Source organism: Podarcis gaigeae, assembly GCF_964106915.1.
Source record: "Podarcis gaigeae genome assembly, chromosome: 12".
Taxonomy (NCBI): domain Eukaryota; kingdom Metazoa; phylum Chordata; class Lepidosauria; order Squamata; family Lacertidae; genus Podarcis; species Podarcis gaigeae.
Window position 1 is genome coordinate 4,005,992 of NC_139688.1, and position 16,064 is coordinate 4,022,055.

General features: G+C 47.5%; 1 protein-coding gene and 1 long non-coding RNA gene across 2 annotated transcripts in view; one reads left to right on the forward strand and one right to left on the reverse strand.

Moving 5' to 3' along the window:
* The window catches only part of BCDIN3D (BCDIN3 domain containing RNA methyltransferase), a 243,403-nt gene that overhangs the window by 213,977 nt on the left and 13,362 nt on the right, over positions 1–16,064 (reverse strand). The gene's annotated exons all lie outside the window — the stretch shown is intronic.
* LOC310827892 lies at positions 10,502–13,273 on the forward strand. Its single transcript, XR_014556531.1, has 2 exons — positions 10,502–11,458; positions 12,202–13,273. It is a non-coding gene; the product is annotated as an uncharacterized lncRNA (long non-coding RNA).

The following is a 16,064-nucleotide window of genomic DNA, read 5'->3' on the forward strand; positions in this document are numbered from 1 at the left end:
AAGGCCTGAGTAGACACACGGGCAGCTGAAGGTGATGGCACCAGGCGAGCCTCTCTGGGGAAAGCATTGCACAGAACGGGAGCCACAACAGAAAAGGCCCGTTCTTGTGTTGCCCCCCCCCCATATATCACCACCATGAAATGGTAGCATTGGAAGGGACCCCTTGGGTCTTCTATCCCAACCCCACTCAGTCATAAAGCACACAGGGCAACTTTGAGCCAGTCTCAGCTACTGAAGGTACAGTGGTGCCCCGCAAGAGGAATGCCTCGCTAAACGAAAAACCCGCAAGACGAAAGGGTTTTCCGATTTTTTAGCGGCTTCGCAAGACGAACTTCCCTATGGGCTTGCTTCGCAAGACGAAAGCCCATAGGGAAATCTCCGGAGACAGCGGGGAAGCGCAGCGCGCCTTCTCCTCTGTTCCCGGACCTGTCCTAAGGCTTGCGGTGGGAGGTCCGGGAACAGAGGACAAGGCGCGAAGGGCTTCTCCTCTGTTCCCGGGGCTTGCGGTGGGAGGAGGGTTTTTCCTCCCCACCGCCAACATTCAGAACAGCATTCTGAATGTTGGCGGTGGGGAGGAAAGCCCTCCTCCCACCGCAAGCCTTCAGGACAGGTCCGGGAACAGAGGGGAAGGCACGCAGCGCTTCTCCTCTGTTCCCGGACCTGTCTTGAAGACTTGCGGTGGGAGGAAGGTTTTCCTCCCCACCGCCAACATTCAGAAGGCTGTTCTGAAGGCTGGCGGTGGGAAGAAAAGCCCTTCTCCCCCGCCAGCCTTCAGAAGAGTTCCCGCCTAGGCTGCGGATAGCAGCCTGCTGCCCCGCGCGAGGGGCGCTCTTAAGCAGAGCGCCCCTTGCGCAGGGCAGACATTCGCCGCTTGGGGAGCCCTGCAGGGGGACAGCGGAGAATTCATCCGCTGTCCCGGGGCGATTTTAAAATGCTGGCGGGCGGCAGCGAAGGCTTCGCTGCCGCCCGCCAGCATTTTAAAATCGCCCCGGGACAGCAGAGAAGTCTCCGCTGTCCCGGGAAGGCAGGCGGGGGGAAGCAAAGACTTTCGCCCCCCCGCCGGCCTTCAGAAGAGGTCGGGGGACAGACTGTCCCCGGACCTGGTCTGAAGGCGGTTTCCATAGGAACGCATTGATTGATTTTCAATGCATTCCTATGGGAAACCGTGCTTCGCAAGACGAAAAACTCGCAAGACGAAAAGACTTGCGGAACGAATTAATTTCGTCTTGCAAGGCACCACTGTAATGGGGCCCTAACAATAATAATTTATTAGTTATATCCCGCCCATCTGGCTGAGTCTCCCCAGCCACTTTGTCAACAACAAATTGTCACTGTTTTTTGTGTTGAATATCTGCTCTGTGGTAATTTATGGACCTAATAGGTATCTAAAGCCATTTGCACATGTTGCCGTGCAACCAGTCCGTGCAGAATGTAGGCACCCTATATATAGAAAGGAGCAAACCAGGGATATTTTAGGGAGCAGGCTAGCAGGCAGGGCACAAAACACTGTTACTGTATGTAAGTTTTTTATTTTTTTATCTTATATTTTGGAAATGTACATCTAGGGGTTTTTTTTCCTTTTAATTTTTTTGGACCTCCAAGAGAGTGCGGCCCAAAGCTATAGCTTGTTTAACTTATACGTAAATCCGGCACTGCCTGGAATGTGTGTTCCTCACTCAGAGAAATACACCCTTGCGAGTACCTGGCAAAAGGCCTCTTAACTCCCTTTTGAAAGTTTGGAAGGCTTTCTCCCTTTGTTTTGCTGGTTTGATCACACCTGTATGATCACAGCGCCACCTATTGCCCATGCAAGTACTTTCTAAGGGCTTAATCCAGGAACGAAGATCATGGCCACTGGGCCCATCACCTCCTGGCAAATAGAAGGGGAAGAAATGGAGGCAGTGAGAGATTTTACTTTCTTGGGCTCCTTGATCACTGCAGATGGTGACAGCAGCCACGAAATTAAAAGACGCCTGCTTCTTGGGAGAAAAGCAATGACAAACCTAGACAGCATCTTAAAAAGCAGAGACATCACCTTGCCAACAAAGGTCAGTATAGTAAAAGCTCTGGTTTCTCCAGTAGTGATGTATGGAAGTGAGAGCTGGACCATAAAGAAGGCTGATCGCCAAAGAATTAATGCATTTGAATTATGGTGCTGGAAGAGACTCTTGATAGTCCCATGGACTGCCAGAAGATCAAACCTATCCATTCTTAAGGAGATCAGCCCTGAGTGCTCACTGGAAGGACAGAGAAGACTCCTCGGAAAAGACCCTGATGTTGGGAAAGATGGAGGGCACAAGGAGAAGGGGACGACAAAGGACGAGATGGTGGGACAGTGTTCTCAAAGCTACCAGCATGAGTTTGACCAAACTGCAGGAGGCAGTGGAAGACAGGAGTGCCTGGTGTGCTTTGGTCCAGGGGGTCACGAAGAGGCGGACACAACTGAACGACTAAACAACAACAATCTTAAAAGAATATATTGTTGCATGCATCCCAATCTCTGAGCAGCAAGAGAGATTCAGGGGTTCCAGCCGATGCCCCAGATTGTGTCCTTGGAATAAAGGCCAATGGAGACTGTGGCATCTTTCAGATACGTGGTTTTATTTACACATACAGTGGTACCTTGGTTCTCAAACACCTTGGTACTCAAACAGCTTGGAACCCAAACACTGCAAACCCGGAAGTGTTCCGGTTTGCGAAATTTTTTTGGAAGCTGAACGTGCTCCATTTTGAGTGTTATTCTTCCAATTTGAGTGCCACACTTTCGTTTTGAGTGTTACGCTGAGGTCTGTCTGTTTTTGCTATGTGTTTTGCGTTTTTGTTTTTGCAGCTTTTGTATTTTGTCTTTGTGACTGTGTGGAACCCAGTTCAGCTACTGGTTGATTGATTGATTGATTGATTGTGTGGCTACAGTACATTGTTTATTGCTTTCATTTTATGGATCAATGGTCTCGTTAGATAGTAAAATTCATTTGAAATTGCTGTTTTAGGGGTTGTTTTTAAAAGTCTGGAACGGATTAATCCACTTTGCATTGCTTTCTATGGGAAAGTGCGCCTTGGTTTTGGAACGCTTTGGTTTTGGAACGGACTTCCGGAACGGATTAAGTTTGAGAACCAAGGTACCACTGGATTTAGAACGTAATGTAGAAGGGCTCACAGTGTTGACACTCCAAACAGGCATTTCTTTCCCATTAGGGAGTGGTGGTCCCCGAAGCCATGGCTTTGGAATCAGCACACAGAGCAAGAGTCTGCATGTCTTTTGAAGTTTCCTGATTCGACCCAGATCAAAAGTAAAAGAAAAGCCCCAGGCCTATTCTATCAACAGGTGAGGAGGGTAGGGAATGCCTAGCGCTGCTGAAATGGCCATCGCCTCCCAGTTGTCTTAATGCCATGTCAAGGAAGGGTGCTTTAAACCAGCTAAGGCCATTAACTTAACATTCAGACTGGTCTGACCAGTTCAGAGATGCATAACTACAAAGCTCCCATCTCACAGATACCAAATCACAAGTTTGGTTGGGACCCCATGACCAACATCCAAACCGACCACTCAATCCAGGAACAGTAGGATCATGCAGAAGGACTCAAGTCTAAATTGTGAGACAATGGCCTATCCCAGGAAATACAGTTCTGAACTTGGTTTGTACTTTCTGTATTTAAGAAGATTCACGTATTTCTTATTTTAAAAAATCTAAGCAGATTACATAAAGTGGTGTAAAGCACTCATTAAACACAGAAATAAAGCCAGACTTTAACAACAGTATACATAATAAAATTACCAAAATATAGATAGGAAAGACTTGTTTTTAAAAAACAAAAACACATGTACAAAATAAAATTATATGTTGTTCTGACCTAATTTAACAAAGACAGGCTTCTCCTCCCAGCTTTCCTGACATAACTACTACTTACCATTAAATTGTATTTTTACTTGGCAGAACGTTCTCTAATATTTATTGCAAGCAACATTCCTGAGAGTTAAGTCACTACTATTCGCCAGCCTGTGGGCATTCCAAACTAAAGAATAATTTATTCCCCAAGCAACTCAGCATTTTTTCAAGCGGAAGAGCTGAATGCGCAGCCTCTATTAAGTATGCAAAAATGCACACCTTTTTTTCCTTACCTTTCCTCTTTCTCTTTTTTTTAAATATAATTTTTATTATTTTCCAATACAAAAAAATACAATTGTGCCAAATTTTCACAGATTTTCACCAATTTGTTACATTTTAGACTTCCTTCGGATTCTCTGACAATCATCCATATTTACTTCTCAGTTTACGTATTTCTCTGTTTATATTGCCATTAAACTTCCCTCCCACTCCTGTTTGTTTTTTTAACAATATATCTCTGTTTTCACAGTGCTTCTTGAAACCCCACCAGTGTTGTTTGCACATCACATGTTCTTTTCAGATATTCAACAAATTTCCTCCAGTCCTCGATGAACCTTTGGTCTTGAAGATATCTAATTTTTCCGGTTAATCTGTCCAGCTCTGCATAGTCAGTCAGCTTCATTCTCCTGTCTTCTATTGTCGGTATCTCCTCTTGTTTCCATTTCTGGGCCAGTAGAATTCTTGCTGCTGTGGCTGCATATTGGAAAAGTTTACAGTCTTTTCTTCTAATTTCATTCCCCGTAATTCCTAAAAGAAAGGTCTCTGGTTTCTTTACAAATGTATATTTTAACATCCTTTTCATTTCATTATAGATCATCTCCCAGAAACCCTTCACTTTTTTACATTCCCACCACATATGGTAAAACGTACCTTCTTTTTCTTTACATTTCCAACATTTGTTGCACGTCTTATACATTTTTGACAGTTTTACCGGTGTGATGTACCATCTATAAAACATTTTCATGACATTTTCTTTAAGTACTGTGCATGCAGTAAATCTTAAATTCTCTTTCCACAGTTTTTCCCAGTCCTCAAACTGAATATTATATCCGAAATCTCTGGCCCATTGTATCATTACCGATTTAACTTCCTCATCTTTGGTATTCCATTCCAACAATATTTTATACATTTTTGACAAGATTTTACAATTATTATTTATCACCTCTGTCTGAAACTTTGAGTCTTTTTCAACATACCCCCTTTCTTTTCTTTTTTTTGAAAATTCTTTTTATTGCTTCATTCCATAAAAGAAATAGAGACTAAAACACAGATAAACAAAAAAGAATATTACACAGACAAATAACAATAAAAAATAATAAAAAGGAAAATAAAAATAAAAAAGAAGATACACAAAATTATAATTTTCACATCAGCAAAATTACCTAATCTTCCCTTTCGAGGCTTCCTTTAGCTTGCCCGAAAATCATTCGAAGTAATAATTTGGGTTACACATTTCTTAGCATATATTGTCATTGTACCTTTCTCTATCTCCTATTTTCTTTACAACACAATAACTCCTAGTCTATCACAGTGCATCTCTGAATCCCTTTAGCGTTGTTTTTCCCTCACTGATAGATTCCAAATAGTCTACGTACTTTCCCCAATCCTTGATGAACTTTTGGTCTCTTATATACCTAACTTTTCCTGTAAGTTTATCCAATTCCGCGTAGTCTAGCAGCTTTGATCTCCACTCCTCCACCGTTGGTGTTTCCTGCTGTTTCCACATCTGGGCTAGCACTACGCTTGCAGCTGTGACTGCATAGTATACTAATTTACAGTCTTCTTTTTTTATCTCGTGGCCTAGTATCCCTAATAGGAAAATTTCTGATTTCTTTGTGAACGTATATTACCCCCTTTCTTTAATATCTTTTTAAAGATTTTGTGAACGTAACATAACCCCTTTCTTTAATATCTTTTTTAAACATTTCATTTACCTGGAAATAGTGCAACCAATCATATACACGTTCTTTAACTTGTTCATATGGTTTTAATTTCCATTTTCCTCCTTCTTTAATTATCATTTCGCCGTATGTGATCCATTTACCCCTCATATTTACTTTCTTTACACTCATAACCTCTAACGGTGATAACCAGTGTGGAACTTTCGGTTCTAATAGGTTTTTATACCTCTCCCATATTTCAATCAATGAACTCCGGAATATGTGGTTCCCAAAACCTTTGTGAACTTTCTTCTTTTCAGCCCATAGATACGCGTGCCATCCAAATCTGTTATCAAAACCTTCTAAGTCTAGTAGTACTTTATTTTCTAATTTTCTAATTTTCCTCTTTCTCTTTCAATGTTGAGTATTTTGAAAAATTTGTTCCTGAATAGCAGTTGAGAGACGCGGGTGGCGCTGTGGGTAAAACCTCAGTGCCTAGGACTTGTCGATCGTATGGTCGGCGGTTCGAATCCCCGCGGCGGGGTGAGCTCCCGTCTTTCGGTCCCAGCTCCTGCCCACCTAGCAGTTTGAAAGCACCCCTAAGTGCAAGTAGATAAATAGGTACCGCTTTATAGTGGGAAGGTAAACAGCGTTTCCGTGTGCTGCGCTGGTGCTGGCTCGCCAGAGCAGCTTCGTCACGCTGGCCACATGACCCGGAGGTGTCTACAGACAGCACTGGCTCCCGGCCTTTTAAGTGAGATGGGCGCACAACCCTAGAGTCGGACACGACTGGCCCATACGGGCAGGGGTACCTTTACCTTTACCTTTACCTTTAGCAGTTGCTGGAGTGGAAAAGGGCTGAAGAACTCACGTACCTGCCTGACCGCTGTAGGAAAGAATGCCTAACTAGACAGGACTTCAGTCTGATCCAAGGCGGCTCTTGTTACATTGCAAGACTGGCATCATGGAACCAGCAAACATTGAGGCTGGCTAGCTGTGGTTAGTGCATGGCATGGCTTCATGGCACATCTTCATGGCAAACAGTACGTTTCCGAGCACAGTTCAAAGTGTTGGTGTTGACCTTTAAAGCCCTAATCAGCCTCCACCCAGGATACCTGAAGGAGCATCTCCACCCCCATCGTTCTACCCGGACACTGAGGTCCAGCTCCGAGGGCCTTCTGGCGGTTCCCTCATTGCGAGAAGCAAAGCTACAGGGAACCAGGCAGAGGGCCTTTTTGGTGGTGGCGCCCGCCCTGTGGAACGCCCTCCCATCAGATGTCAAAGAGATAAACAACTACAGTCATACCTCGGGTTGAATGTGCTTCGGGATGAGCGTGTTCGAGTTGCGCTCCACGGCAACCCAGAAGTGGATCAGGGGAACACTGTGGACATAGTTTACCTTGATTTCAATAAGTTCCTCATGATATTCTTACAGAGATGCTGGTCAAAATGTGGGCTGGACAAGGTAAATGGCAAAGGGAAAAGCCCTAAATGGCCTCAGTCCAGTATATCTGAAGGAGCGTCTCCACCCCCTTCCTTCTACCCGGATGCTGAGGTCCAGCTCTGAGGGCCTTCTGCCGGTTCCCTCGCTGCAAGAAGCCAAGTTACAGGGAACCAGGCAGAGGGCCTTCTCAGTGGTGGCGCCCACCCTGTGGAATGCCCTCCCACCAGATGTCAAAGAGAAAAACAACTACCAGACTTTTAGAAGACATCTGAAGGCAGCCCTGTTTAGGGAAGCTTTTAATGTTTGATGTATTACTGTATTTTAATATTTGGTTGGAAGTCGCCCAGAGTGGCTGGGGAAACCCAGCCAGATGGGTGGGGTACTACTACTACTACTACTACTACTACTACTAAAAATAATAATCCTGAACTCACCAGTGGCCAACCAGATGACCCTGGGAAACCTGCAAGTATAATTCAAGCACAAGAGCCTTGTGGTTTCCAGAAACTGGGATTTAGCAGCTAATAAAAGTTTGGGTTCTCTTTTGTTCGGGGCTTCCATCTTGTTCCACCTTGTGGCAGGTGGGAGTCCTGTTGCGACCGTCTTCAATAAAGACCAAGCCTACTGGCTGCTGTTTTGCTCTGGTATTCCTGGCTGGTGTCCTTGTTTTTTTGTCCAGATTTCTCCGTTAACAGTTGCTTCTCCCGAAATGGACTCTGCAAATCCCTTCTTTGGAAGGTAGGTGTCGTGCAGGTGGCCAGAGGGAGCTGGACGCGAAGGAGGCAGGTCCCAGCCTGTAGCCTTATGAGGCTTTGCCCTCGGGTGGGAAAAATATTGCGCCCGGGAAAGGGAAGTGGGAGTCAACAGACACTCAAGGAATAGTTTCAGAGAAAAAGCTTTATTTCTACCATCCATGAACCAGTAGAAGGAGCAAGTGTGATAACTCAGAAAAAGCATGCATGAGTTCACAGTCATGTGCACAGAGCATATATACCCCTTCCAGTTCCCTCCCCCTTTCTCCTCCTTCTTCCAGAGTCCTGCCCATGAGTTCCTCTGAGCATGAACAGAAAGCTGTCTTGGGACTATTGTGGACTCTTGGCACCCTTCCCAGGAAAGGGGAATGAAAGCCAAGGGGTCGAGGAGCCCTGGTGGTTCAGCACGTCCAAAGAAGTTGCAACTAGAATGAGATAAGATTCAGTTCTCAGGCCTGAGTATTCTTGGCAATGACAGAGCCTATTCATTAGCCTTTAAAAGTAACATTTTGCCTATGCACAGCATCTTGTGAGGAACAGTTTTGAGGCCTGGGGTGATTTCACAGACAGGATTTGGGTATCCTGTCCCTTCAAGCCCTTTAGGTCGCAACAAGGGCAACCTGGGAGCATCGCCCGCCTGCTGTGCTGGCACTTACTCACACTCCCAATCGCTACCTCCACACCCAGCAAAGACCATCTCTGGTCGAGTTAAAGTTACACATGGTGTTCCCATTATATAGGAACTGGTGATCTGCTTCATCTTCAGGGTCCAGAAGGAGGTTCCCAGGCTGGCAGGTGGACTCCATGGCACCCTCAGACACCTTCCTTGGCACCCCAAGGCCCCCTGACCTCCCCACTTTTTAAAGCTTTTTAGTTTTTGCAGCTTTTTAGTTTTTGCAGTGCTCCTGCAGTGAGGTGTTATTTTTAATTATCCCCCCCTTTATTTTACTCCACACCTTGATTTCCCATATAATAAACCTCATGGCAGAAAATATTGGTTTTCAAAAAGACCTTTATTTAAAAAAAAAAACCAATTAGAAAGGCATTTATTCAGTTAGAAAACTGAAGCTGGCTGGCTTAAGTCCTGTGGTTGGGCAACTGTCCCTGGAAAATAGGAGCACTTGGGAGGATTTGATTTCACTGTGGGGTCCTTTTACATTACATTCCCTCTGAATTCACAGCCCTTATCTCCAGCCACCAATAAGTGGTGGGGTGACAAAAGCAGTTGTGATTTCTTTTGATTTTCTTGGCAGCTACATAGGCGAGATGAGCCCAAGAGCCCAGAGGGCGCAAATGTTGGCAACTCGTTTCTGTGTCCCCGGATGGCCCTGTCTGGCCCCAAACTACCAGGGTCCCCCTCCCCCAGAAGCTGCCTCCTTCCCCTCATTCGCCATGTCTGCTTGTGACATCATAGGAAGTTGGGGCACCTCAGCAGTTGTTAAAAATGAGGTGCCCCTGCCATTGTGAGGCCAGGGAGGGCTGTGCAGATGTTTCTCCAGCTGTGGCCATTGGCTACCAACTCCCTGTGATATCACAAGGGGGTGCAGCCCCCTCTTCCTGTGACATCACTACCAGGGAAGGGTATCCTATGATCCTAGAGATTTCCCATATAATAAAAATATGACACAATACAAAGACTTCTTTTCAGAAAAAGTTTATTTAGGAGGGGAAAATGAGAAAGCCATTTATTTAGAAAATAGGAGCTGTCTGGCTTAAATCCTGCAGTTCTCCTCATGACTTTCATGGCTGGTCTCGGGGGAAACCTCGCCGGCTCCTGAAAGACAAAAGCAAACCGTTGATGGGATGGCGACTATCCGACAGCGTCCACCCAGACCCCTTGCCTTCTCCTTGCTCCACAGCATCCCAAAGCCTTCCGCTTGCCAGCTTGCCGCCACCATCTGGTCTTGGGGAAAACCTCACCGGCATTGGATGTCCCTGAAAGGCAAAGGCAAACACGTTGATGGGATGGCGACTATCACAGCGTCCACCCAGACCCTTCCACAGGCTTTGGTCTGACAACTTCATCCCTGACTGGCCTGCCCCGTCAAGGCAGGTTGCAGAAGTGGAGGGTTGCCAGTTTGAAGCGGTAGATCCACATGGGACTACACTGGTTTCCCTGGCTCCACCTCTAGGGCTGTGCCGGGTAGTTTCCCTCCTCGCTTTGGCCATCAACGTAAGGTCAAGAGCTCTACGAATGTCAGCAAGCTGACATTCTCAAAAGGTAGTTGTTGACCTTAGGTTGAGGGCCAAAGACAAAGGTGAATGTCACCAGATAGCGTTCACAACTGGATCGGCCAGCTTCACGGGCCTCTCGGCCTCCACTGACATCCCCAAATGTGAACCTGGCTTCACCTAGGCGCCACCACTAGAAGCCGATGGGCAACTTTCCCTCACCACAGAATTCGCCTAGGGACACTCACCCGCTGCCAAAGGGGCAGCTTCCCTCCTCGGTTTGTCCGCCTGTTAATAAACAAACTAGGCTTCCAAACCCGTTTGCATCCCCTCAGCCAGTCTTGTAGCCTTACGGCATCAACCAGGGCACTGAATGCAAACCTTCCGGCAATCCGTCCACCACCAACAGCCGCGCCAGGTCCATTGCCAGACCTCAGCTCTCCACTTTCAAAGGATGCCCACATCAGTCTGAGATGGAAGAGACAGGAAAGTTCCAAGGCAGTTGAGATTCTTTATTTGTGGGGTCAGTTAAGGAGAAGATCTTCTCCATTGCATACTCCATGGTCAGCTCTAGCAAAACCCCAGAGATTTTTGGAAAAGGTGTTGGCAGTGCTACAGGGACAGAACCCAGAAGGGAAAATGGCTATTACCTGACTGAGATGCTTGTCACATATAAAAGTCTTACTGGATTTCATTTATTTGATTTATTGTAAATGGTTGCTTGTTTCTTTCTTAATAGGTTTTATTGGATTGGATGCTTCTGGAACTGGACCTTTAATGGCTTTTAGTCAAATACAATAAATGATTGATTGATGAAAAGGTGCTTTTTCCTGAGATGATAACTTTCTCCCTGCATGTCACTCCTTGAAAAGATTCCTGTGTTTAGATGAGACTCACTTTCATTGTTCTGTTTGTTTGTGTGTTTGACCAGTGTTGTGTGGAGGGAAATGCAACCACTGGGATGAAAAATGCCCCTTCCTGCCCCCCTGGGTTTCCGGTGTGGCCTTCACAGATACTGGCACAAATTGGGGAGGGGGGTGTTATATATCTCCTTGGTCAAAAGCCAAGGAGCCAATGGCTGCTGAGCTGCGCCCCTCATTGTGAGGTCTGAGGGGTGATGGGGATGCCTCCCCAGATGCTGCCATTGTGATGCCACAAAAACATTGGGCAGCTGAGAGGGTATAAAAGTTGGCCAAGTCAAGGGCCGAGGCAGTTGCCTCAGTGGAGGCACTCAGCTCGGGTGGTCTCCTGCCCCGTGGTGGCAAGCTGGCCGCAGGACAGAGGTGATCGCCCGGCGCTGGGATGCTGTGGAGCAAGGAGAAGGCAAGTTGAGGTTTACTTGCTGGTGAGATCGCACTTGAAGGTGGATGAAATCCAGCTCTGAAGCAGGGGGAGGTCTGGCAATGGACCTGGCGCGGCTGTTGGTGGTGGACGGATTGCCGGAAGGTTTGCATTCAGTGCCCTGGTTGATGCCGCAAGGCTACAAGACTGGCCGAGGGGATGCAAACGGGTTTGGAAGCCTAGTTTGTTTATTAACAGGCGGACAAACCGAGGAGGGAAGCTGCCCCTTTGGCAGCGGGTGAGTGTCCCTAGGCGGATTCTGTGGTGAGGGAAAGTTGCCCATCGGCTTCTAGTGGTGGCGCCTAGGTGAAGCCAGGTTCACATTTGGGGATGTCAGTGGAGGCAGAGAGGCCCGTGAAGCTGGCCGATCCATTTGTGAACGCTATCTGGTGACATTCACCTTTGTCTTTGGCCCTCAACCTAAGGTCAACAGACCTACCTTTTGAGAATAGCAGCTTGCTGACATTCGTAGAGCTCTTGACCTTACGCCGACGGCCAAAGCGAGGAGGGAAACTACCCGGCACAGCCCTAGAGGTGGAAACCAGGGAAACCAGTGTAGTCCCATGTGGATCTACCGCTTCAAACTGGCGACCCTCCACTTCTGCAACCTGCCTTGACGGGGCAGGCCAGTCAGGGATGAAGTTGTCAGACCAAAGCCTGTGGAAGAGTCTGGGTGGACGCTGGATAGTCGCCATCCCATCAACATGTTTGCCTTTGCCTTTCAGGGACGTCCAATGCTGGCAAAGTTTCCCCCAAGACCAGACAGTGGCGGCAGGCTGGCAAGCGGAAGGAGGCGATCTGGTATTGGGATGCTGTGGAGCAAGGAGAAGGCAAGTTCCAGTTGACTTGCTAGTGGGATCACTACCTGAAGGTGGCCGATATTCAGCTCCGAAGCTGGCCTTCGTCTGGCGATGGACCTGGCCAGGCTGTTGGTGGTGAATGGATGCCGGAAGAGTTTGCATTCAGGCTAGCGGATGCCGTGAGGCTACGCCTGTCAAAATGGGTGCAAACTGTGGTTTGGAAGCCTAGTTTGTTTATTAACAGGCAGCCAAACCGAGGAGGGAAGCTGCCGCTAGGGCAGCGGGTGAATACCCCTAGGCAGAAACCAGTTTTGATTTGCATTTGCATTTAAATGATGTCAGTGGACACCCTAAGCTGAAGCTGGCTGATATTTGCAGGTGTGGACCAGCTGGTAGTGAGGAGGGAAAGTTGCCCATTTGGCAGCTCGTGGAGGCGTCTAGGTGAAGCCAGTGTTCACAAATAGACGCCAAGGGAGGCCGCAAGGCTGATGAAGCTGGCTGCTATTTGTGGACCTGGCTGGCATTCACCCATGTCTTTGGTCCATCCATTTAATGACAAAAGGCCTAGGCCTCTTGACATTAAACGGATGGCCAAATTGAGGAGGGAAGATGCCCGGCACAGCCATAGAGGTGCTCAACTGGAGCCAGCGGATTTCACAAATAAGACGCCAGCGGAGGCCGCAAGGCTGATGAAGCTGGCTGCTATCTGTAAATGAAAACTGGTTTTCCTTCATCTCCGGGAGCCTGCCCATTGCGCAGGCCTGCCAGGGGTGAAGTTGCCAGGCGGAAGCCAGGGGAGTTTGGGTTGACGCTGTCCGATGGTGGTCACTCCACTCATCTGTTTGCCTTTGCCTTTCAGGAATGGCCGGAGCCAGCAAGGTTTCCCCCGAGACCAGCCGTGAAAGTCATGAAGAGAACCGCAGGACTTAAGCCAGACAGCTCCTGTTTTCTAAATAAACGGCTTTCTATTTTTTAAAAAATGTTTTATGAAAAGAAATATGTGTTTTGTGCCATGTTTTTATTATATGGGAAATCTCTAGGATCATAGGGTACCCCCCTCCCTGGTAGTGATGTCACAGGAAGGGGGGGTTGCACCCCCTTGTGACATCACAGGGAGTTGGTAGCCAATGGCCACAGCTGGGGAAACATCTGCACAGCCCTCCCAGGCCTCACAAGGGGGGGTCATCTCATTTTTAATAACTGCTGAGGTGCCCCACCATTGTGAGGCCAGCGAGGGCTGTGCAGATGTTTCCCCAGCTGTGACCATTGGCCTGTGATGTCATAGACATCTACCAACTTCCTGTGATGTCATAAATGGTCATGGCAAATGAGGGGAAAGAGGCAGTTTCCAGGGGGGGGGGGGAGAAGCCCTGGTAGTTTGGGGGCAGGCAGGGCCATCCCGGGACACAGAAACGAGTTGCCAACATTTATGCCCTCTGGGCTCTTAGGGTCATTTCACCTACGCAGCTGCCAAGAAAATCAAAAGAAATCACAACTGCTTTTGTCACCCCACCACTTATTGGTGGCTGGAGATAAGGGGCCTGAATTCAGAGGGAATGTAATGTAAAAGGACCCCACAGTGAAAGCAAACCCTGTTTTTTTAAATAAAGGTCTTTTTGAAAACCAATATTTTGTGCCATGAAGTTCATTATATGGGAAATCAAGGTCTGGAGTTTAATAAAGGGGGAAACTAATAACACCTCAGCTCCAAAAACTACTGGAAGAAGCAAAGATCACTAGTGTTGAAGCAACGATTCTTCAACATTAACTTTATTGGACTGGTCATGTTGTGCGGATGCCTGATGATCATCTTCCAAAGCAACTACTCTATTCCGAACTTAAAAATGGAAAGCGTAATGCTGGTGGTCAACAAAAGAGATATAAAGACTGTCTCAAGGAAAGTCTTTAAAAATGTAGTATAAACACTGAAAACTGGGAAACACTGGCCTGCAAGAGCTCCAATTGGAGAACAGCCTTTCCCAAAGGTGTCATGGGCTTTGTAGACGCTCAAACTCAGGACACAAGAGAGAAATGTGCTAAGAGGAAGGCACGCTTGGCAAATCCACACCGTGACCAACTCCCGCCTGGAAACCAATGTCCCCACTGGAAGGACGTGTGGATTCAGAATTGGCCTCCACAGTCACTCACGGACTTACTGTTAAAACCGTGTTTATGGAAGACAATCTTACTCGGCTATGAGGAATTGCCAAAGAAGATGAAGGGCGCTATAGAAATTTAATAATAATAAATAAAGTACATATATCAGAAGCAAAATTCACGTGTCTCTTTCTACACAATCCACCAGCAACGTAGCTGTCAACATTCCCCTTTTTTGCAGGAAATTCCCTTATTCCAGCGCCGTTTCCCGCTGCTATCACGGATTGTAAGATATCCCGTAGACTGTCTCCGGGGACAGGGGAGGCTGCTGATCCCTTATTTTCCAGGCTGCTGATCCCTTATTTTCAAATCTGAAAGTTGACAGCTATGACCAGCAACCTGGGGGTTCGCTTATTCATTTTACTACCCCTTTCCTGACCAGTCTGCAAGCTGATAAATGAGGAAAACGAGGGGATGTTCTTACCAGCTCAGCTTTAGAAATAAATAATAATAAAAACCTGCCTTGCCCTGTCTCTTGTTTCAAGATTAAGACACCCAACAACAACAACAACAACAACAATAATAATTTATTATTTATAGCCCGCCCATCTGGCTGAGTCTCCCCAGCCACTCTGGGCGGCTTGCAATCAAGTGTTAAAAACAATACAGCATCAAATATTTAAAAATTCCCTAAACAGGGCTGCCTTCAGGTGTCTTTTAAAGAGAAGATAGCTGCTTGTTTTCTTGACATCTGAAGGGAGGGTGTACCACAGGGCGGGCACCACCACCGAGAAGGCCCTCTGCCTGGTTCCCTGTAACCTCACTTCTCGCAGGGAGGGAACCGCCAGAAGGCTCTCGGAGCTGGACCTCAGTGTCCGGGCTGAGCGATGGGGGTGGAGACGCTCCTTCAGATATACTGGACCGAGGCCGTTTAGGGCTTTAAAGGTCAGCAACAACACCTTGAATTGTGCTCGGAAACGTACTAGGAGCCAATGCAGATCTCTCAGGACCGGTGTTATATGGTCTCGGCAGCCACTCCCAGTCCCCAGTCTGGCTGCCGCATTCTGGATTAGTTGCAGTTTCCAGGTCACCTTCAAAGGTAGCCCCACATAGAGCGCATTGCAGTAGTCCAAGCGGGAGATAACTAGAGCATGCACCACTCTGGCAAGACAATCTGCCGACAGGGAGGGTCTCATCCTGCGTACCAGATGGAGCTGGTAGACAGCTGCCCTGGACACAGAACTGACCTGCTCCTCCATGGACAGCTGTGAGTCCAAAATGACTCCCAGGCTGCACACCTGGTCCTTCAGGGGCACAGTTACCCCATTCAGGACCAGGGAGTCCCCCATACCTGCCCGCCCCCTGTCCCCCAAAAACAGTACTTCTGTCCTGTCTGGATTCAACCTCAATCTGTTAGCCGCCATCCATCCTCCAATTGCCTCCAGACACTCACACATAAGCAATTTCCAAGCCTATTTGTGTCCTTTGTCCCTGCATCGCAAATGCAAAGGCGTGCAGATCGCCTCTCGTTTGCAATGCAATGGGGTCGTGCAATTCTCCCCTTTTATTCTCCTTTATTTCCTCCCCTTGCATGGAAAATCTTCCTTCCCCGCGACATTTCCTAAGCGGGCGGCGGCGGCGGCTCCGCCGATTCCCCCACCGATTCCCCCTTTTCCCCGCCACGCCAGGCG